At 46.4% G+C, this 21,734-nt stretch overlaps 1 pseudogene; it reads right to left on the reverse strand.

Moving 5' to 3' along the window:
- Positions 1-2,293: 2,293 nt before the first annotated feature.
- LOC125926139 (THAP domain-containing protein 2-like) overlaps positions 2,294-21,734 on the reverse strand; it is a 29,832-nt pseudogene continuing 10,391 nt past the window's right edge.

A 21,734-nucleotide genomic window follows, 5' to 3' on the forward strand; every position in this document is an offset into this window, starting at 1 on the left:
TCTTCACCCGATTTCAAGATAATGAACTGTTCCCTATTATCTTCCCAAGCTGACCAATTATATATATATATATATATAAACAGCTCCCACTGACAAAATATGAGTCTATCTGAACCTCAGTAAGCATATTGAAATGGATTAAAACCTATCACATATATTTAAATATTTGTGTTCATAATCATGCTTACACATTTATAAATAAAGTGTATATATTTGCATCTGTATCTCCTTTCTGCCAAACTGAGCCTCCTGGTTTCTTGAGGATGCAGGAGATAATAAGGTTAGAATGACTAATTGTGATTCAATGATTAATTGTGATTCATCATTTGCTTTACCTCATATTACCCACTCAACAGTCTCAGAAAAACAATACAAATGCTACTGTCCAAATATGATTACTGAAAACAATTAGAAAAAATATATGCATCGTCCCCCTCCTTGTCTCCTGAACTTGTGTAATTGTATTGTACCTGTATTTTCAAATCATATAGCCTTGCAGACTATGCCCTCTGCCTTTTGGCCCTCCTTCAAACCTACTTTTATACTAGCGTATCATATATATCAATGTCTCTTTGATTGTTTTGCTTATGTGAAGCTTATTATCTAGTAAATCCCTCGGGAAGAGCTCTTAGGAATAAAATTCCTTAGTTCTTACATGCAGATAATAGTTACCTGTGCCCTTTGTACACAAAAGCCAGTTTTTCTGGATATAAAACTCCTGAATTATATTTGCTTTCCTTAGGTACGGTAAAAAGGTCACTTCATTTTCTTCTAACATAAAGCATTATTGTCAGAAAGTCTGATAACCTGATTTTTCTTTCCCTTATAAGCCATTTCCTGGCTTTTGGCTAGATGCCTGAATAATTTTCTTCTGCCTTTTTTTATTTTCTTCTTCACGTGAAGCGATTTTACCAAGACATCTTGCTATCAATCATTTGGCCTCAGTTTTTCAGGTACACTGTGTGCGTGTGTTCTTTCAATGTGTAGGGTCAGATCTTTAATTATTGTTATTATTTTGGGAAAGTTTCCTTAAGTTATCATTTCTAGTATTTGCTCTATCCCCCTTGCTTTGGTTTTCTTTTTCCAGGACCACAGTTGCCACATACAAAATATTCCAGGCATCTTTTAGTATTTTCATTTTCTCTCAAATTCCTTTTATCTTCTCTTTTTTTCTGCCTTCTTTTGAGTCTTATGAATTTCTTCCTATTTACCTTCTGTTATCTATAAGGCATTATTTATTATATCTATTCACTCTCACGTTCCCTCTACTTTGGGTCTTCCTTTCTGAAACAACTTTGTTCTTCCAGTTCCTTTCTGTGATTTGTCAGGTAATCTCTGAGGTTATGATTATTATTATTCTCATTCATGTGGGTGATGATGTCATTTCCTTAATCTCTTTTAGCTCATTTTGAAGAAATAGTTTACAGTTTTGATTTATTTTGTAGGTACCTCTCTCTGGCACACTTTCGCCGTCTATAAAGATGTTATTCTCTTCCTTAGTCTCTTTGTTCTAATAATAATTCTGTGTGGGTTTCACCCTTGACATTTTTATGTTTGCTTTTTATGTAAATGCAATGTTCCTGAACCTTGTGAAGGAGGTCCTCGTTCAGGGTAGCCTTCTAACTCCACAAGGCTCCCTCTTTGGTTGTGTTTGTGTAGTATTTAAAAACATGGCAGCTCGCCTTCTGAGATGTCCTGGCTCTACGGCCCCACCCCATTTTTATATGGACTCTTTCTTTTTATACTATTATCCCTATTCCACTCAATTCTTATCCCATACCCAGCAGTTTCTCATCAGTATGAGCATTGGGGATCCCTGGCCAGTCAGTTTTGAACAGTCATAGAGTCTAGAATGCTCCATCCCTTCAGACCTTGTCACAGACCCCTTGCATTCACCCACTAGTCGACTGGGCAGACCTTCTAGTTTCTTTTCTTTCTTTAACTCATATTTAATGTTAGTTAACTCCTACTTATCATAGAATGTACTCTCCCAACATTTGTACAAAAAAATTTTTAATGTAAATGAAACACATTATCATAGTCCTTTAAAAGCATTTTTTAATGTTTATTTATTTTTAAGAGAGAAAGAGAGAGAGAGAGAGAGAGAGAGAAACAGACAGACAGAATCTGAAGCAGACACCAGACTCTGAGCTGTCAGCACAGAGATTGACACGGGGCTTGAAGTCACTGACCTTGAGATCATGACCTGAGCCGAAGTCGGATGCTCAACCAACTGAGCCACACAGGTGCCCCTATGTAGGCTAATTTTAAATGAAGTTCCTCTTGGTCTGTTTTACAGAATTGGTAATGTTTGGTAATTATCTTATTGATCTTGTCCAGGAATCTCGAAATCTTCCAGAGGAAAACCACTTAAGGCAGTTGGTAAAATGCATTCTGCTATGTCCTGGGCTAATTCGTTCTTTGCTTCCAGAGTCTCCATCAAGCACGTGACTTTGATCCGTCTTCGTGTTGCTCTGCGTTCTTTTTGTAAGCAAGTTTTCGTCGTCTTTCTTAAGCTTGCTATTTCTTTTTCCAGTGTAATTATCCTTTTTTTTTTTTTGCCTTCAAAAGATTTCTAAAAGCATAACTGCGTTCAAGTAGTACTTGCTGATTTCTAATGTTTGATCTTAAACAAGGAGGTCCTGTTGGAGCACAAGTGTTGTTTTCCTTCAAAAGACTCCTTGATTTGAGTTTCACAGACTTTCAGTGGCTACACCAATCAAAAACGGTTGGAACGGCATCCATTTTAAGTGGCCAAGTTTGTCCTGTTAAGTCTAAACAGGAGGCTTCAAAGTGCTTTGAACAAAGAAAGGTGTGTTTTCCTGGCACAAAATTGTTGCGCCTAAGTGGGAGAACCCAATTTTTCCTTCTTTTAGGATCCAGGGGAAACTTGTGGAGGCTGATGTTAAGGTGCCTGTCATGGGGAGTAGCACAGCCGGCTGCTATACAATTGGCTGGCTTTCCCTTCCCCTCTGTTCTGAGGCACTGGCTGCCCCACTTCCTTTTGGCAAAGGCTGGGCAAGCGAGACAGGGCAAGGGCCCACCGAGAGGAGTCGTGGGAGCCGGGTGGTAAGGACGTGAGTGTGTATTAGGGATGGTGGTGCCAACCTTCCCTGTCTCTTTATTAATATGGCAGACTTGAGCCAGCACAGCAGACAGTCCTGGAACTCCGGTGGGACACAAGTCACCTCCTCCCAGACCCTAAAAGGGAGTGGGATTACTGGACCTCTTTGGCAGCCATCCTTGCAGCAATTAAAAATGTGTCTCTCCCCCTTCCTCCCCATCACTATGAAACTCTTCTGCCTCCATAGAACTTTCCAGTGAGTCTCAGTTGGCCATTTGTGTATTGTTCTTTTCTCAGGTCCAGCAAACACCTGACCACTCCTTCTGCTTCCTGCTACATAGATGCTGAGACCTTGCAGGGCTTAGGGTTGTTAATGATTTGTCCCCACCTGCTCGTGTGTTAGGCTTCTTGGGGGTACCTCATCACCTGCTTTGCTGTCAACGTCTGTAGCTTTGGAGGGTTTGGTCTCTAGTGGCCCATCTTTCTGTGGGGGAATTGCTGAAATTCGAAAACCATGCTGCCTTCTTTTCTATGTACAGGTGTTTTTTGTTTGCTTTTATTTGAATTAACGGCCTACTATTTTCCATTAAAATCCATATTTGGGGTTTATCTTGAGAAATTCCTATGCCTAGTTACACTGCACCTGCTTTCCCATGTGGAATGGGGAACAGCGGAACTAAGTAGCAGCATCCCCCATTAGATGGGTGTGGGCTCTCCTGTTTGCTATGCCCCAGCACCCTTCATTGTTTCACTGACCAGGTGACCTATTTACACAATCTTCCTAGCTCTATATCCACAGAACATGCCTACACTCTGACTCCTGTTCTAGGGCCAATGACAGGAAGTAGGAAATACCCAGGACCCCCTTACCTTCTTACCCAGGGTTTTCCTTCCACGTGTGTTTCCTGGAATCCCCTCAGGCATTTGGGTTTCTCCCTTCCCAGGCCTCCCCTGTCCAGCTCCTGGTTCCAGGAAGAACACTTACAAATTCTAAGGCTGCCTATGGACACAGCTCCTAAGAGAAGGCATTGAGTTCCATCTGAGAGTCAGAAAGGTTGATCACATGGAAGCCAATTTCAACAAGATGTAGGCAGGAGACAGGAGGAATGCACAGGCCAGTAGCCAGGGGTTTGGTGTATCAGGCAACAGAGGACAAAGCAGATCAAAGTGCTGGTTCTGCAGGTGGGGCTGAAACAAACATTTGGCCGGGGCAGTGAAGGGGAGGGTCATCCATGGTTGATGAAAAGCAAGAGTAGGATCTGGGAATGTAGCAGGGTGGGGTGATGGGAAATGGTGAATTCTGCCTGCTGGATGCCTTCTATATACAGCCTGGTACTCAGCCTAAAGAAGTGCTGCTTGCCAGCTGCCTTTGGGCTGCCCCCCTAAGCTGTAGGTCCCAGGAAAGCATTTAGACCTGCAAGGAGATGCTTGCAATTCCCTGAAGAGCCTCAAGCTCCTACACCTGTACGTTGTACCTGCCATTCCTCTTGTACTGACTTCCTACCATCTTTACCCAGGCAATAAAACACCTAAGATCTGACCTTGTCCAGAGACTTCTTGGGCCAAGTGAAGTGCCTTCTCTGGGCTTCCACAGGTCCCTGAGAGTGGTACTCATCACATTCTATTATCTCTTCCCTTATTTGTTTCTGCCAAGCTAAGATCTCCTTAAAAAGAAGAAAAGGATCTTACTACATTCTGTATCTCCTACACCTACCATGCTCCAGGTGCTCAAAAAATCTATCAGTACTTCTGAGCATCTTAGGTATCACAGGGATGCAGCTGGTACCAGTGCCCATTCTTAGGAGAATTGCAGGAGAGTAGCCCAGTCACCCCTGGTGTGCAGTGTTGAGATAGCTGGGTGAGCTCACAGCATCTGACTGTCTCATCAGCATCTTTCATCTCCTAGGGCTCCCTTTACAATCATTTTAATTACTTTATTGCAAGTTTCATCAGGCAAGTAACACGAAGGAGAGCAAAGAGACCATCGGGCCCCCTGACTTATTATTCAGAGACGGGAACAATGTCCCGTTAACCATGGAAACTTGAAGATGCACAAAGGTTTTCAGAGTCAGCTGTCATCATTGCTCATAAAGTTTTCAAAGAGCATATTCAGGGGCATGAACAGGGTCTGGGCAGAAAACACAATGGCAGGTGGGAGGAATCAGGAGAGTTGTCCATCACTGGAACACTGAGCATCCTGTACACCTTCATCCTGAAGGTGTAGGACTGCAGAGAGGGTTTATGGGTCAAAGCTGTGGTCTGTAGAAGGTGGATTTATCTGCCTGGTGCTGGACTTCTCTTCTCCCTTCAGCTAAAGCCACTAATTTCCTTTCTATAGGCCTGTATCCTCAGGGAAATTTAGGTATCCTCTGGTCAGAAGCCGTGGACACTAAGGCAACCTGACTGTAAGCGCGCAATGACCCAGGGCTGTAATCCACAAACTGGGCTTTTTCCTTCCCCCAGGATAGAACCCTCAACATAAACTGAGTTCTAGCTCTGGAAATTGAGGCAATACCATGCTTAAGCTTTCTTGGTTGACCTACCCACTACACTCATCAGTGGTTCTCAATCTTGGTTGTACATTAGAGTCATCTGAGGGCTTTTAGACACACCAATGCCTGGAATTTACCCTAGATCAAAAGAATCAGAATCTCTGGGGATGGGGCTTGAGCATCAATATTTTTTAAAGCTCCCTAGGAACACCGATTGCCTAATGCTACACAGCAGATCACTTTATGACTTAAAGCAATAGATAGGCATCCTCTTATACTTTCTGTGTGTCAGGAATCTAGGAGTGGCTTAGTGGTTCTGGCTTAGGGTCCTTCATGAGGTTATAGTCAAGATATTAGATGGGGCTGGAGGGCCTGATTCCAAGATGGCTCTTCTACATGGCTATTGACTGGAGGCCTCAGTAACTTGCCACATGGATCTCTCTATAGGGTTGTTTGGTCATCCTTACCACAGGCAGCTGGCTTTCCCCAGAGCAAGGGATGTAAGAAGGTGGGAGCAAGACAGAAGCCACCATGTCTTTTGTCTTGGCCTGGCCTTGGAATTCACACTCCATTGTCTCCACATACCCTCTTGGGTTACATTGAACAGGATAGTCCTATTTGTTGTGGGAGGGTCTACCTAGGGACATGTATACCAGGAGGGTAAGGCTTTTGGGGGGTGGGGGGTTTGGAAGCTGGCTATCATAGCAGGTGTCTCTAAAGTACAGCCAAGGTTGAGAATCATTGCTTCTGGTCCCACTGGGGCTGAGGCCCTGCCTCTGTCTTTCTTAGCTCAAAGTAAACACAAGAGACTTATTAGTGTTTATTCTCTTCACACAACAGCCAGAGTGGTTTTGGTCTTTTTAACTATAATGAATATTTTTGTACATAATTCTTTGTTCTGCTAGTAGATTATTCCCATGGGGGTAAATGCTATAACATGAAAATACTTGTTCAAATCTCTTTTTTCCCCTGCAGGGAGGTCCAAGTATTTTGTGGTTTTGTTGGTTTTTTTCCATCTCTGATTGTTTATTTTATTTTTAGCATGTGAATCTAATCATCACACTCCTGTTCAGATTTGAGCAGTGACCTCCCAACAATCATGGGGTGAAGTCCACAATCTTTCTCATGGTTGAAGGGCTCCTGTGTGATCAGCCCGTCTCTTGCCCTCCACCCCCAGCCTCATGTCATTCTGCTTTGCCCCTTGCTCACTGCAATTGGGCCACACAGGTTTAACTTCAGCTCCTAAAACATATTACTATGTTCTGCTCCTCAGGGCCTTTGCACAAGCTCTTCCTCCAAGTCTGACTCGGATAACTTGTACTTACCCTTCAGGTATCAGTTCCTAGGCCAACCCAGTGGGTTCTCCCATGGGACCCACACTACCTTTGCCTCAGAGAATTTATTGTGATGCATTATAATGCACTTATTTGTGTGACTACTTGTTTATTTCCACTAAACTGGGAGTGCCATGGGGGCAGAGATCATTTACTTTTCTCTGCTCTCTGCTCCCCAGTACCTAACACTGCACTTCGCATACAGTAGGTGCTCCCAAGGTGCTTGCTGAATGAATGTTTGTAAGTATAAAATCAAGGCCCAGAAACATTTAGAGACATGCCCAAGGCCACCCGGGATACCTGCCTGGGCTTGATGGCAGATATGTTAAATTCAGAATCCCTGCTTCATATCTAGTGTCACTAGAATCCTCCACCCATGTCCCTTGAATCCCATCCCGTGGAGAATTATCTACACCACCTGCTCTAAAGCTGGAATCAAGGGCTCCCCGTCAATGGAAGAGCCAGGCTTCTGTGGCCATCAAGGGATGACTTCTCCACCCAAAAGTGACAGCTGTCTTTGGCTGGGCTCTTGTCTTGTGCTGGGGAGGGCTCTCATCAAGGTAACCCTGAGTCTCTCCGCCTCAGCTTTTCTCATTTTGAGCATCCATGCCTCTTGAAACAGCCCTAGGAGTTTCCATTTGGCCTTTGGGGATGCTGCCAGGCCTGTCCACATAGGTGAAGGGCACTGGCTACCATTATTTAATGATTCCCCCAAATCAATGAACTGTTTGTTCCTGTGACCTGTGTTCCTATCACTCTCAGAGAATGTCTGGCAGAAGAGAGGGACAGCTCAATAATAGCCTTGAGAAGACTTCACTGCCCCTCGGCCCTAGGCCAGCCTGTCTATGCTGGTGGCAGGTTGCAGGATAGTGGGGACAGATGAAGAAAAGTGAAGTCAGAGCCCTTATCCCTGACTAGCTCCCTCCAGCTCCCAAGTCCCTGTGCTAAACCCTCTTACCCCCAAAACCACCATTGTGGTGCCATACCTGACCCTGTCTCCTAGGGGCAGGCTAGGGCCTAAGTCCTCTACCCACCAGAATATGCCCATCCTGGGAGTCATTCCATACCATTTCTGCTGGTTGCAGAACCCAAATTCAGATCTCTGTGAATGCCCAGACAGAGGTTAATGGCAGACCTGTACATGACAGATCCACCAAAGAAACAGACAAATTTCCACTTGCATCTAATGGCACCTAAGCTCAGGCAAAAGTACCAACCACCCCCGTGGCATATACATGCGTATACACATGCACACATGTACTCACAGACTCAGGCTCACTCAGCCTGGGCTGCCTTAGCCCTGGCCACCTCTCCCTCACCCATGGCATTGCCAGATTAGTCCCAGGCACCTCACCAGGACACCATGAAGCTCAGGTTCCAATCCGGTGGTTCCCAGATGCACTGACCATGGGTCCATCTCTTCCTTGATAGGCTACTCATGATTCTTCCTCATCTCTTCTGTCTGATGAGCCTACCTGCCATTCATCTCTCAATGTCCAAATCCCACTCATCCTTCAAGGCACAAATTCAGCCTCCTCCATGAAGTCCCCCATTCCTGTAGCTGGAAGTCATACCTCCCTCTTCCGACTACCCATAGCATTTTAGCTCCACCTCCTCTATGACTCTTGAAACCAACTTTCTGCTTCCTAATCATGTTGTTTTTATGCACCTTTTAGCAACGCCTTTCCCTCAACTGTTTTATACATTTTAACTTGTTTCTACCTGCCTGCCTGTGCTCTCCAGAGACAATGTGTCATGATGGAAAGGTTGTTGGCTCTGGTGAGTGACAGAATGGAGTTGCTACCCTCCTTCCCCCTTCCCTCCCTTCCTTTCCTCCTTTTGTAAATATTTCTCCAGTTCTATCTGTGCCAGGTACCTTTGCAGCAGCACCACAGCAAGACAATACACAAAAGATATTGTCTGCAGCCTAATGGAGTTCTAGTCCCCAGCCCTTTCATTACTGGCTATGTGACCCGGGCAAGTTGTTTAATCTCAACAAGCCTCAGTTTCTTCATCTACAATATCAGTCTTTATAATAGTTATCTTCTGGGTGGAGTAATAATTAAATAGAGTAATATACATAAAATACCTAGCACTTAATGCATACTCCACAAGTATGTATATATTCCTCTTTGTTAGAGAGAACTCTCAAACGTCATAGAGATTCAAGAGTATGTGTTGAAAGAGAGGAAGGAGGGACCAAAAAAAGGGAGGGGAAGAGGGAAGTGATCACGAAAGTTCATCTGAGAACTGTCTCTGAATTGCCAGCACCCACCCTGCCCTCTACTTTCCCACCTGGATTGTAAAAGGGGATACTGATTGCAGCCTGGGAGAGACAGCTCTTCACAAGGACCCCGGTTTGCCCAGTCCTTTTCAGGTTATCCCTTATGCACATGCAGTCACGGAGCCAGGGCTAAGAGCCCTTCCATGGACTAATCACATATTAAAAATAAATAAATCCCTTCAGTGGTTTTCAGGGTGCCTAAAAGCTGTTGCCCCCCAGGGTCCCCACTGAACTTCTGCCTTCGTATTTATAACCCACTAGCTTCTCTCCTTCCTGGCTTCCCAGACAGTGGTGCAGACAAAAGGACCGTTTATAACAGCTTTTCTGACAGCTGGACATTATTTAATTAAAACTTCTGGCACCCACATAGTGTGCTGGAGGCTATTTAAAGTTCTCGGTGGCAGGAGGAGAAATGGGGAAACTTACAACCCTTGGGGGGCGGGGCTGAAGGGATCTCGGGTGGGCAAGAGCCAGAACAGACTCTCAGGTCCCTTACAGCACAGTGGCATCTCTCAGAGCCCTGACTTTGACATTGGAGTCTGTGGGAAAAGGCAGGCATGATATCAGCCCCCAAGGCATCTTGCTTGGGGTGGGGAGGGTGGATGTTTGGAGAACCAGCAGCACCAAACTGAGCGGAGTGTTAAGTTTTCTGGATCAGCTACTCCTATTTTTCAGAGCAAGAAACTGAGACATGGAGAGGAAAAAGGAACTTGTTCAAAGCCACATAGTAACTGGTGCAATTCTGGGGATATCATTTGAGTATCCCTGGGCCTCATTGCTGCCCTTAGGTATGAGTAACACCCGTCTTGCTTACTTTTCCACACAGCAGGCACATGGTCTTGAAGGGCTGAACTGCTGCACGTGTTATTCTAGGCGTAAGCAGAAATGCAACCGTGGATGCCAACGTTTGATCATCTGGTCAACCCCAGCAGAGGCAGTGGGTTTCCACTTAGCTGCTGTAGCTACAGTGTGCTGGACTGCAAATAGCTACAACTGGGATAAGGAGACAGATCTCCCCCATAATAGGGCAAGAGCTAAGAAAGTCTACCCTAAGGTGCTGTACCCTGGAGGAGGAGTATAAGGCCAAGTGTGGACACAAATTGTGATAACAGTGATCATGAGAATAGCCCCACTGATCGAAGGTTACCATCACCATCATTGCAATTACTATTAGCATATTTCCCCATCAACATTTCTATAAAATATATGATTTACAGGATTTTACAGATGAAAAAATGGAAGCTCAGAAAATTAGCTACATGATAAAGTTCCCCAACCACCAGTAAGACCAGGATTCAAACCCTGCTCTGTCTGATATAAGAGTGTATCATCTTTCTACCATATTGGTAGTTCTCAACAAGAGCCACACACTAGAAACTGACTCTTTACAACAGGCAAGGGCTTATGCCTTACTGTAGGTTAACGAAGCCTTGAGAATCTCTCAAATTCTAGACCTGGAATCAGTATTTTTGAAGGGAGTCGAAGGTGTAGCCACGGTTGAGAGCACCCTGTGAGACAGAAGCACCCTGAGAGCTCCTGCCAGTGTGATATCAGAAGTGTGACCCACTCCCACTGCCACATTCTTGGTTCTGCTAAAGTCCCAGACTACCATGGTGGGTCACTGCTTAGGGACCAAGGCTAAGCACCACTCTGATGACCTCTGTTGACCCCAGTCCTTACTGTGGCTCCCCTGGTCGCTCTGATGGAGTCACCATTCTGTTTGTAATATCAGTTCCTGCCCCTGTCCCAAGAGATCATCACCCAGACCTACCAACTCTGACCACTCTGCTAATCTCAACAGCCCCCAGCAGCAGGCTGATACTACCCACTAGGATAAGTTCCTCAGGAAGCACACTCCAGGTTGGAGGTGGGCATGCAAGAAGTTTAATGGGGCATGCTCTGGAGAGCAGCATCCACGGAAGGCGAAGGAAGGTGGGTGGAGTGAATCCCTCAGTGCTGAAAGAGGATCTGGGGACATGCCACAACATCCACTCTGGCTCTTAGCAGTGGCATGGGGTTTCATGGGAGCTGAGGAAGGATCTTCCCCTCCAGAGAGAATGACGTTATTGGAGCCCAGCATGGAGCTGCCTTGAACAAGGCTTTCATTAACCTTGCTCTACAGTATCTTTACAACCCTCTTGCCCACCCCTCTGGGAGCTTCACTTAATTTCCCCTTAGGGGCTAAAAACAATTGGAGGGACTGGGTAGATTAGCACTCCCATCTGGTTTTCAGCAAAAGTCTTTGCATCTGGTTGGCCCACTGGACTCTGTCTCCATTGGTGGCACTCTAGGGCGGGTTACAGGACGAGCTTTATTCCCCTTCTCTCTTCTTGGCTTTATCAGCATTTGGGAGTCAGTCACCAGCTCCAACAGTTGTCATTGTTTCAACCTCAGGAGCCAAGACAGGAGTTCCCTGCCCTCCTGAGCTCACAGTGAAGTAGGAGAGATAAACACAGAAACTTGAATGCAATGCATTAAAATGGCATTCACACAGAATGGATGCCAGACAGGGAAGGGAGTGATTGTCTCTCTCTGGAGGCAGGGCTGCCACGTAAAAAAGAATTAAGGAAGACACTGGAATGCTGGCACAAGATTTCAAAGAAGGAGTAGATGTCTGCCCAGCAAATGTGATGGGGAGAACATTCCAGGAGGGGTTCTGTGCAAAGGCTGAGGACCAAACTGCAGCACATTAGCTAGCAGTAGGTGCTCCTGGAGCACCGCCTGGGCAATTCAGGGGGGTAGACTGGGGGACTCAGGAGAGGAGACTGAAAAGATAAGCAAGGGAATAAAATGGATCTCCCTATACCCATGCAAAGGAATTTGGACCTCACCCTGAAAGTAATGAGTCCCCACTGAAGAGCTTTCAGGACGGGCTGTCCTGTCGTTTTAAAGTATGACATGATCAAGAGGAACCTCCGTCTTGTTTTTCCCTAATATATCTTCTCCTCCCCTGGACCTGCCATAAACTCAAAAACAAACCTCACTTTTGCCTCCTATTGCTTCTGATTTCTGTCTGTCCAGAATGGGTGTAAGTAACTAAACCCAGCAGGCTCTACCAGCTCTTCCCCCCACTTCTTACATTATGGTTGTTGGGACTTCTTCGCTGAGTGACTGATTCACAGGCTCAGAGACTGGCACACTGGAAGGCTCCTGGGAAACCATCTCCTAACCCCCACTTCCTGGCCCCTCTTAAAGGAGGAAGCCTCTGACCCCTGCAGAGGGGAAATAACTTGCCCACATGCACATAGATCCTAAGGCCATGGATGGGACTTGCCCACTTTTTCTTTTCCGTACACCAGGTCAGCATATTACGTTCCTGTCCCAGGAAGAAAATTCAGTCCCGAACAAAACTGTTCCATTGGGGATTTTGTCTTCCAAGCCTTCCCCCCAAAATCTCTTCTGGCTCTGACCCTTCTTCCCAGCAATAGTCTTTGCATATAACCCCCAGCACACAGACCCCTCCTGTTGACCAAAACACATGCCAGAACACTACCCACCTCTGATCTCTAGGAGAAATTTCTCTGCCTTTCGTTATACACTCTTGTTCCCTCAAAACAGCACAGTTCCACGCTCCATCTATTGTATTAGTGATTCCCAAGGAGAAGTAGAAATTTCACTAAACTAAAAGGTAGAAGATAATGTCCCAACTCTGCTACCTCCCCTGACATTGTGCAAACACCTTCATTTTCCCATGTGTGGCTAAGGTTCATTTAAAATTTTTCTCCAGCAATGCCTGCAAACTTATTTAAAAGGGCGGGAAGTGCCCGGGTGGCTCAGTCAGTTAAGGGTCCGACTCTTGATTTTGGCTCAGGTCATAATCGCACCATTTGTGGGTTTGAGCCCCATGTGGGACACTGACAGGATGGAGTCTGCTTGGGATTCCCTCTCTCTCCCTCTCTCTCTCTCTGCCCCTCCACCCCCCTCTCTCAAAATAAATGAATAAACTTAAAAAAAAATTCCTCAGGGGCTCAGGTGGCTCAGTCAGTTAAGCCTCCAACTCTTGATTTTGGCTCAAATCATAATCTCTCCGTTTGTGGGATCAAGCCCCGAGTGGGACTCTGGAGGCTGCTTGGGATTCCCGCTCTCCCTCTCTCTCTGCCCCTCCCCCACTTGTGCACACATGTACACATGCTGTCTCTCTTTCTCTCTCAAAATAAACTTTAAAAAATGTATACATAGATAGATAAATAAATAAATAAATAAAATAATTTCTTCGATGTCCTTTTTAGCTCTGATATACTTTTTGTGAGACAGAGAGAGATCGAGTATGGGTGGGGGAGGGGCAGAGAGAGAGAGAGAGAGAGAATCCAAAGCAGGCCCCGGACTCTGAGCTGTCAGTACAGAGCCCCACACGGGGCTCACACCCACGGACCATGAGATCATGACCCCAGCCGAAGTCAGACGCTTAACAGGCTGAGCCACCCAGGTGGCCCTGATACTGTGGGATCCTAACGTCTCCAGTGACTTGTTGGCTCGAGCTCTGTCAAACTTAAAAAGAATGGATTATGTGTGTCTCTTCCTAACTTCCATATTGTATGGGTAGCTTGAAGGCAGCCATGGTGGGAAGAGTTACACCACGGAAATTGGCGAATGCTACAAATCCAGTCATTTTGGTGGGGAGGGGTAGGAGCTGGTTTATTGGTATTCCCACTAAATCTATTCTCTTATACCTCAATCAAAAGCAAGTGTCTGCATTCTCACAAAGACTCCTGAAAACAAATAATACCATAACCCCAAAGAAAGGATGTCTGATGGTAAAGCAAACAGACAAGCAGGCACAACATGGTCGTCCATTTCCTGTTCTGTATCTTTTGCTCCTGCTGCTCTCTCGGCCGTGTCCCGTTCGTCCATCTTCAGGTCTCAAAATTTTACTACCAATACCTTACACACCAGCTCTACACAATCTTCTCCAGCTCCCTGGAGAAGATTAAATTTTCCCTCTGACTTGTACCATAAGTACGTCAACACATTTTGCTTCCCACCTGGACAGTACGTTCTCCGAAAGCATCGTTTCCACTTCCTCCCTGAATTGGGCTAGCGCAGTGTGCTGCAAACAATGTGTGTTCAATAAATATCTGGGGCAATGAGAGGCTCAGCATTTGGCAGATGTGCAGAAGGCATATGCTTCCTTTTTATTATACACTCTTTTTGTTGAGAATAGAGTACAAGCTTATGATAATGAATTTAAATGAATGCAAAATTGTATACAAAGAAAACCAAGCCTCCTTCCTTCTCCATTCTTTATTCCCTCACCACAATTCCCAACCCAAAGTAAAGCAGTATTACCATTCTTTTTTTTTTTTACAATTCTTTTTTTTTAATGTTTGTTTTTGAGAGAGTGAGAGAGAGAAAGAGCATGAGTGGGAGAGGGGAAGAAAGAGAGAGGGAGACACAGAATCTGAAGCAGCCTCCAGGCTGTGAGCTGTCAGCACAGAGCCCGACCCAGGGCTCGAACTCACAAACCATGAGATCGTGATCTGAGCCAAAGTCAGATGCTTAACCGACTGAGCCACCCAGGTGCCCCTCAGTATTACCATTCTTATATATACCCTTCCAGAAATAGTTTAAACATATACAAGCATATATGTCTGTGAATAGACCTTTGTAGTTTGCACAAATGGAAGCACACTGTTCTGTAAGGTTTCTTTCTTAATATGTCCCAAAGATAGTTTCATATCACCACAATTAGATCAGCTTCATTCTTTTTCAAGGTTCTGTGATAGTCTTTCATAAAGACAGATTATGTTGTGTAACTAGTCCCCCATTGATGGATAGGTAAGTTCCTTCTTTTCTTGCATATTGCCAAGAATTAATGTCCATGTTCATGTATCTTTACCTACCTGTACCAGTATATCTGTAGGAAAAAAACCTAAAAATGGAATTTATGGATCAAAGAGTAGACATGTCTTTAATTTTGATAGATGTTGCTACATTTTCTTCCAATAAAGAATGTAGAGACTTGGATGCCATTATTTCTCTAGTGGTCTTTATCTGCTTTTTCATTCTTACTCATTGCTCACTTCCACCTTTTCTGGCATTAGAAACTGCTGTCATTATTTTAACGATCGTTCCACCAAGCACCCGAAGGAGACCGAGCCAACCACCTTTTGTGGTGCCATAGCATGAGGTTGGACAAATCATTCGTCCCTCAGATGAACAAAACCCCAGCCTCAGTGGGCGTACTTCTTGACATTACTTCTTTTGAGCACACCCAGTTCAATCTCTCTGAGCTGCTTTTCATCTTTACCCATAGACCAAGAGCCAAGATAGGGAGGAGACCCAGTACACATTTATCACCCATCTTTGCCCTTCCCCTGCAGGGCAAGGAGGAGAGAGACCGACAGATACAGCAATGCTACCCCATCCCCCTCTGGCAGGCAAGGCATAAGTGCCTCATGGCCATCTTTTTTACATTTTTATTTTCTAAGGTAGATATTCAGTTTAGGTCTGGATGTCACAGACCTTTCTGTATAAGAAAACCAAAGATTAACCTGAAGTTTGGTACTATCCATATGGTGTGAAGCCAGAGGCTTGGGAATTCCTGAGTTGTACCCTCCTGAGAGTCCCTCAACTAGGGAGTTACTGCAAAACAAGAATAACAAGATAAGCAAGGAAGCTGAGCAAGTCTGTAATTCCCTTGGCATAGGAGGGAATCCCTTGACATAGGATTTCTCTTGTTAGTCAAATGGTCCCCACAATACACACACACACACACACACACACACAGACATGCCAGTAACTTCTGATTCTAAGAGGGTGGAGTAGGCCTGACAAAGTAGGCCTGACCTGGTTGTAAGCACAGAAGAGGCAGAACAAAGTATGGTTGAGTCTATCCTGAGTAGTCCAGCCCTGCCTGGCCTCCTTACTTCCTGGGGACCAGGCTGCAAAGGGGAGATGACACTTGCATTTATGGTATGAACTTTTCACCCACAGTGGCCTTACCCACAAGTCAAACAGGGCCCAATGAGCATCCTGAATCCTGAACTGCCAACCCTCTCTTCTTGGGGGTGAGTTAGGAAGGAAATGAGCAGAGGGGTGGAAATGTTGGAATAACCAGCCATGCGCGGGCTCCCTCCTCAAATGCCAGCATGGTAAAGGGATTTGAAAGTGTGTCCTTTGAGGTACCTGTCCTCAGTCTCACTAGACTTATTTCTCTGTGTATCCCCAGCACCCAGCATGAAAGAGCCCTCTGAGGAGACAGCCTGGAGGAAAGAAGTCTCAAAGAGAATGTGGTTACTTTCTTTCTGCTGAAGGCTGTTAAAAAAATTCAACCAGTAAATCTGAAGATCTAATTGACTTTGTTAAGTGATTCATGAATCAGATAGCATCCTACCTAGGAAGCAAAGGAGCGCTTCAGAGCTTCACAAAATGGAAGGTTTTTATAAGAAGGGGGATGGGCAAGGAGCTATTAACAAAAGAAAAGAAAAGGTTGTTTAGGGCAAGGTCACCTTCCCTTACTGGGAAAGGCAGTGGGGGTCTTACCTTGCTGATTACCTCATCTTCCTTTGGGTGGGGGGAAATGGAGAAAGCCCGTGTCTGATTACCTCATTCATACTGATGAGAAAATTCAGATTGGCTGGCTGAAAACTCCCCTCCTAGAGTAGTTACAACTGCAGTTAAGTCTTGGTTTGCTGTCCTGGGGGCAAGTGACTCCACCTTGACCTGTGGTTTTCTTTTTACCAGAGCCATTAAGGAGAGGGAGTGGATGTGGTCTGTGTGCTTCCTAAACTAATCTTGATCCAGTGGGTAGAACTTGCAGAGAGAGACAGATGTCAATTCAGCATTTAAAAAAAAAAAATGCTTTCAACAGACAGATTATTCCAAACAGGGCATCATCTGCTTTGAGAAGTCGTGATTTCGCCATAGCCGTTAAGCATTCCAATATAAGGAGAAATGTTCTAGCGGGGATTCAAGGATTAGAGGTTTGGACTGGGTTTAGGATTTCACAACTCCTGGGAATTCAAGATTCCATGAAGTGTCCCTCCTGCCTAAGAAAATGGTGCTTTATTTCCCTCAAACACCCTGTTCCTTTGGCTCCCTGCTCTAGCCCAAGTGTGTTGTAGGACTATCTGAGGCAGCCACAGGAAATGCATACCTCCATAGAGAGCTATCTCCATCCAATGAATACCCAGTCTCCAGAGGACTGGAATCTTCTTGTTTTCCATTCGTTCCTCCCTTTGGCAAAGCGAGGACCCGGGTTGAGCCATTAAGCTGCCTCCCCGGGTTGAGCCATTAAGCTGCCTCCTCGTTTCGGAGCTCGTTTGCTGTCTAGCACAGGCAGGGAGGCCGCTGTGGCATATTGGTTAGCTCCCAAATAAATATTTTATCTCTGGCCTCAGCAGCAGTGGAGAAATGGGCCTTTCAGAGATGAGCGGGCGATGGGGCTTCCTATTGGCCACACCATCTATTTAGAAGAGAAGGGGGACCTGTCATTCACTCGGGTCATCAATCTTGAAGCCCGAAACCACTCCAAACCCAGGTCCCCTAGAGTCAGAATTTGACAAATGGCAAAATAAACTCAGCATGTGCAGATGAATGAGGGGGGCCCCCAGCTATTAAAAAGCCATCGCCATCTTCCTGCAACTGCACAGCTGCGCCGTCTTCAGCTGCCTGTGTGGGCAGGGCACCCAAGGGGGGCGCACAGACGGGCACCTGCAGTAATGAGCAGCTCGTCCCAGGCACCGAAGGCTGGCTGGCTTCCCAGCCCCCATCACCCCTGTGGGAGGCTGTCCTCCAGGAGTCACGAGACCCTCAAAATTAAAACAGAATAATCACACAGCAAAGATGAAGGCCCCTGGGAGAAGACAGAGATTGGTGATGCCAAGATCTAGTTATTCACTGGCAAGGACCCCGGAGTGCAAATGGAAAACAGAGTAAGTGAGAATGTCGACTGGTATGACGAATGGTCCAAGCTTGGTCCATTTGTGCAGTGAGGGGAGGACAATGAAGAAATTAATGAATTGTGCGTCTGTTAAGACTTCCAAGTCCTGCCTTGATTTTGGCCTCAGAAAATGGGTTTGTTGAGTCACCTCCAGAGCAATGACATCTCAAAACGCATGCGTGAGTCAGAGCAGGAGGCTGTGTTCTGCGGACTCTCAGCTGCTAGCAGCAAGTGCAAAGCAGAAGGCGTCGTGTCCAGGGACAAACGGTGTTGCTCCCTGCCATACGCACTAAGTAGAGGCGGACTCACGTCACTATGGAAATGATTTTCCTTATGGAATTGATATGCCCCGACTCGAGAGACCCCCCAAAAACAAACCACCAGAGTCCAGAGTCAAAGCCAAGTGGCAAGGGTCGTTTATTGCAGGTTCGAACCCGGTCCTCCACGCACTCATTGCCGGTGACGCTAAGAGGCCCTAAGTAAGGATCTTACAGCTTCTTTTATAGACAGGCACAAACAAGTTAGGGATTTTTTTTAGAGGTTACAGAGCTGTTGTTGGTTGACATTTAAAATTTTTTTTTAATTTTTTTTTTAACGTTTATTTATTTTTGAGACAGAGAGAGACAGCATGAATGGGGGAGGGCAGAGAGAGAGGGAGACACAGAATCGGAAGCAGGCTCCAGGCTCTGAGCCATCAGCCCAGAGCCCGACGTGGGGCTCGAACTCACGGACCCTGAGATCATGACCTGAGTTGAAGTCGGAGGCTCAACCGACTGAGCCACCCAGGCGCCCCAGTTGACATTTAAATTTGAACACTCAGCAGAACTTGATTGGTTCCCGCCTTTATTTCAAACCACTCAGCAGAACTTGATTGGTTCCCGCCTTTATGTCAGACTACAACCAGGCACGCCCTGGCTGGTTTCGGGAAGGGGGGGGGGAGGTCTTTTCTTTGCAGTTGTGAGTACACCTGGTAATTTTTCTCTTAGTCTCTCAGAATGCACCTCACCCCACAGGACCCACACAAGTTCCTTCAAATATTCTGGGAAGGAGAACAGGCTTCTCTTCTATCCTGGGCTTTCAGAAGTCCCAAAATGAGGCGCAGCGTTAGTGTCTTGGGGACAAAATGTGATCAGACTCTTTTCTCTTTCACCCACGTCCCTCTCTCTGCTCTATTATTCCTTACCTAAGTATCTCTCTCTGCCTCTCCCTCTTTCGGTCTCTTTTTTCTCAATCCCTGTCTCTGTATTTCCCTCCAGGATGTCATATGTAGCTGCTATCGTTTCCACCACACTGGCTCCTGCAGGCATGAGGTCGGTGGGCAGTGAGGGGGACTTGGGCCCCCTTGAACTGAAGGACTTCTCTACCATCTGTCTCTGTCTCTGTCTCCCTCTCCCAGACGAATCCAAGGGCACTCAAATGAAAGTCCTGAAAGTCTGTCTTACTTCCTAATCCAAGCCCGCTCTGTTTTCGCTGAGTGCCAGAGAGGGTAAATGACTTGCCCAAAGTCAGAGAGTAAATCAGTGCAGGTAAGGGGAAGGTTGGGATTCTACTGGACCCCAAGTCCCCTGAGGGCGGTGTAAGGGGGAAAGGAGGGGGTGTAGTGGAGAGGGACCAGAGGACAGAAAGGAAGACTTTGAAATCTGTTTGATCTCAGGACATATCTGGGACATTCAAGACAGTGGGGACTATTGTGATAGTCATGGAACCAAATTAAAATGTAAAAGAGAAACGTGTTTGGCATCCTCAGTGTAAATGGACCTTGACAAGTCCTGGGAAGTCCCTGCCTTCAGATCCACCATGGCCTCAGAGGGGGAGACGTGAGGCCCAGAGCTAACAGAGGAAGGGAAGAGCTCCCCATGGCAGATTCTCCCTCCCCAGGGAGAGACCTCCCAGTGCAGGGCGCCTACACTGCAACCTCTGAGGTGGGAGCAGGTAGGAACCATCATAGTGGACATCCTCCACACCTCCTCCCCTCCCCATGGGCACTGCTAGCAGGCCAGCCTAGAAACATCCCCTTCTCCCTCCTCCCCATCCAAACTGGCCCCACGTCCTCTCTGCTCTACCCACCAGATTCTCCCACAGCTGCTGCCTCCAGTCTCCTGGCTGCCACTGATGGCTTAAACCTCTCCAGTTCCCTCCTCCCCTCAGGCGCAGCTCCCAACAAGCTCCCGTCCTTGCATCTTCCTGCCTCCAATGTATTAGTTCCACAAGCACGCGGAGTCTCAGGCAGGGGGTTGGAGAACCCAGCAGGGATGGGACTGGGTTAGGTGAGAAATGGCGGGTGAGCAGGGAGCTTGGACCGGAGTGGCAGCTGTAGAGGGGGAGATAAGTGGGCAGCTGGGAGAGATGCTTAAGAGGTATAATCGATGTATTCATGCCGCAATGAGGACCAAATTGGGGGCATCTACAAAAGCTTGTTGATTGATCTGTGGTTACTCATTGGTGCTAATGGTTTTAATCAAGGGAAGAGATCTCAATAAAAACAAATGATTACTCTTTATAATAGAAGTGTCAATGGGCACTTAATAAATGAATTTGGTAATTCCTCTTCCTGCTGAGACATTCAGTCTTGGGTGAGAATATTTAGGACCTTAACCCTGACTGCTTTTTGGGCTGTGCCCCACTTTGCTTGACCTTGGGAACCTTGGAAATGCACCCCCAGGGACACAGCAGAGTGCTCCCCAATCACCTGCTTCCTGTGTCCCCATTTCTGGAGAATCTGCCTATCGACCCTTGTCTCGCAGAAGCCAAGAGCCTTTCAGGCATAGGAACAGAAGCATTTCACCAGGAATGAGAAAGAATAAATAGCAGCCTGCCCGTAGCACCTTGCCTGATATTGAAGGCAGGACACTGGCCTCACCTCCACCGGCCCTTAGCTGACTCTCAGCACCCTTTCACACCCTGGTCCCTCTCAGAGCCCCAGTCTTTGACCTGCTACTGACCACAGAGAGCCCATTCTTCTCATCCAAATTCATGGTCCCTTTCATCTCTCTATGGACCTATCACAGGGCACCAACTTCTCTCTCCTCTCACTCCCAGAAGCAGCAAAGATGATCCAGGAAACCTTGCCCTAAGCCTGTACTAACCTAACCCATCCCCAAAGATATGGCCCATATCCAGCCCAGAGACCACAGGAAAAACAGAACTGTCGCCCCCTGTAACAGATATTTCATGGCTCTGACCTCTCCAAGACCAAGATTTTAATTCTGCCTCTGCCTCTGCCTCCCTGTCTGACCTTGGGGAAAATGGTCTGACCTCTCTGGGCCTGCAGTTCTGCAAAGGAAGATCAACGTTGAGTTCAAGGACTGTCGTGGTAGGGAAATGCCTAGCAAGGTGCCTGGCCCATAGGAGCTGGGAGAGATACTTTGCTCTGTTCAGTGAATTTTCCTCTCTCCCTTTCTCTCTGCAGTACCACAAACTGTGGGAAGGCAGATAAGGAACATCACCCATAACAGCCAGGTTATCAACGGCATTCCAAGAACCACAGAGGCTGTGGGGCCCCCACTGTCAGACATGTGGGCTAGGCAGCTGCACATTGAACCCTCCAGCCCCTGCCCCTTTGTTTTCAGCCCCGTAGATAGCAGTTTTCAGCAAGGAGAGCTGAAAAGTGGCCCAACCAAGGTTTGAGCTGAACAAATCAAAAGCACCAAGCAAGAGGAGCCCGTGCCTAATGCAGCTT

This window comes from Panthera uncia, chromosome E1 (assembly GCF_023721935.1).
Source record: "Panthera uncia isolate 11264 chromosome E1, Puncia_PCG_1.0, whole genome shotgun sequence".
NCBI lineage: Eukaryota > Metazoa > Chordata > Mammalia > Carnivora > Felidae > Panthera > Panthera uncia.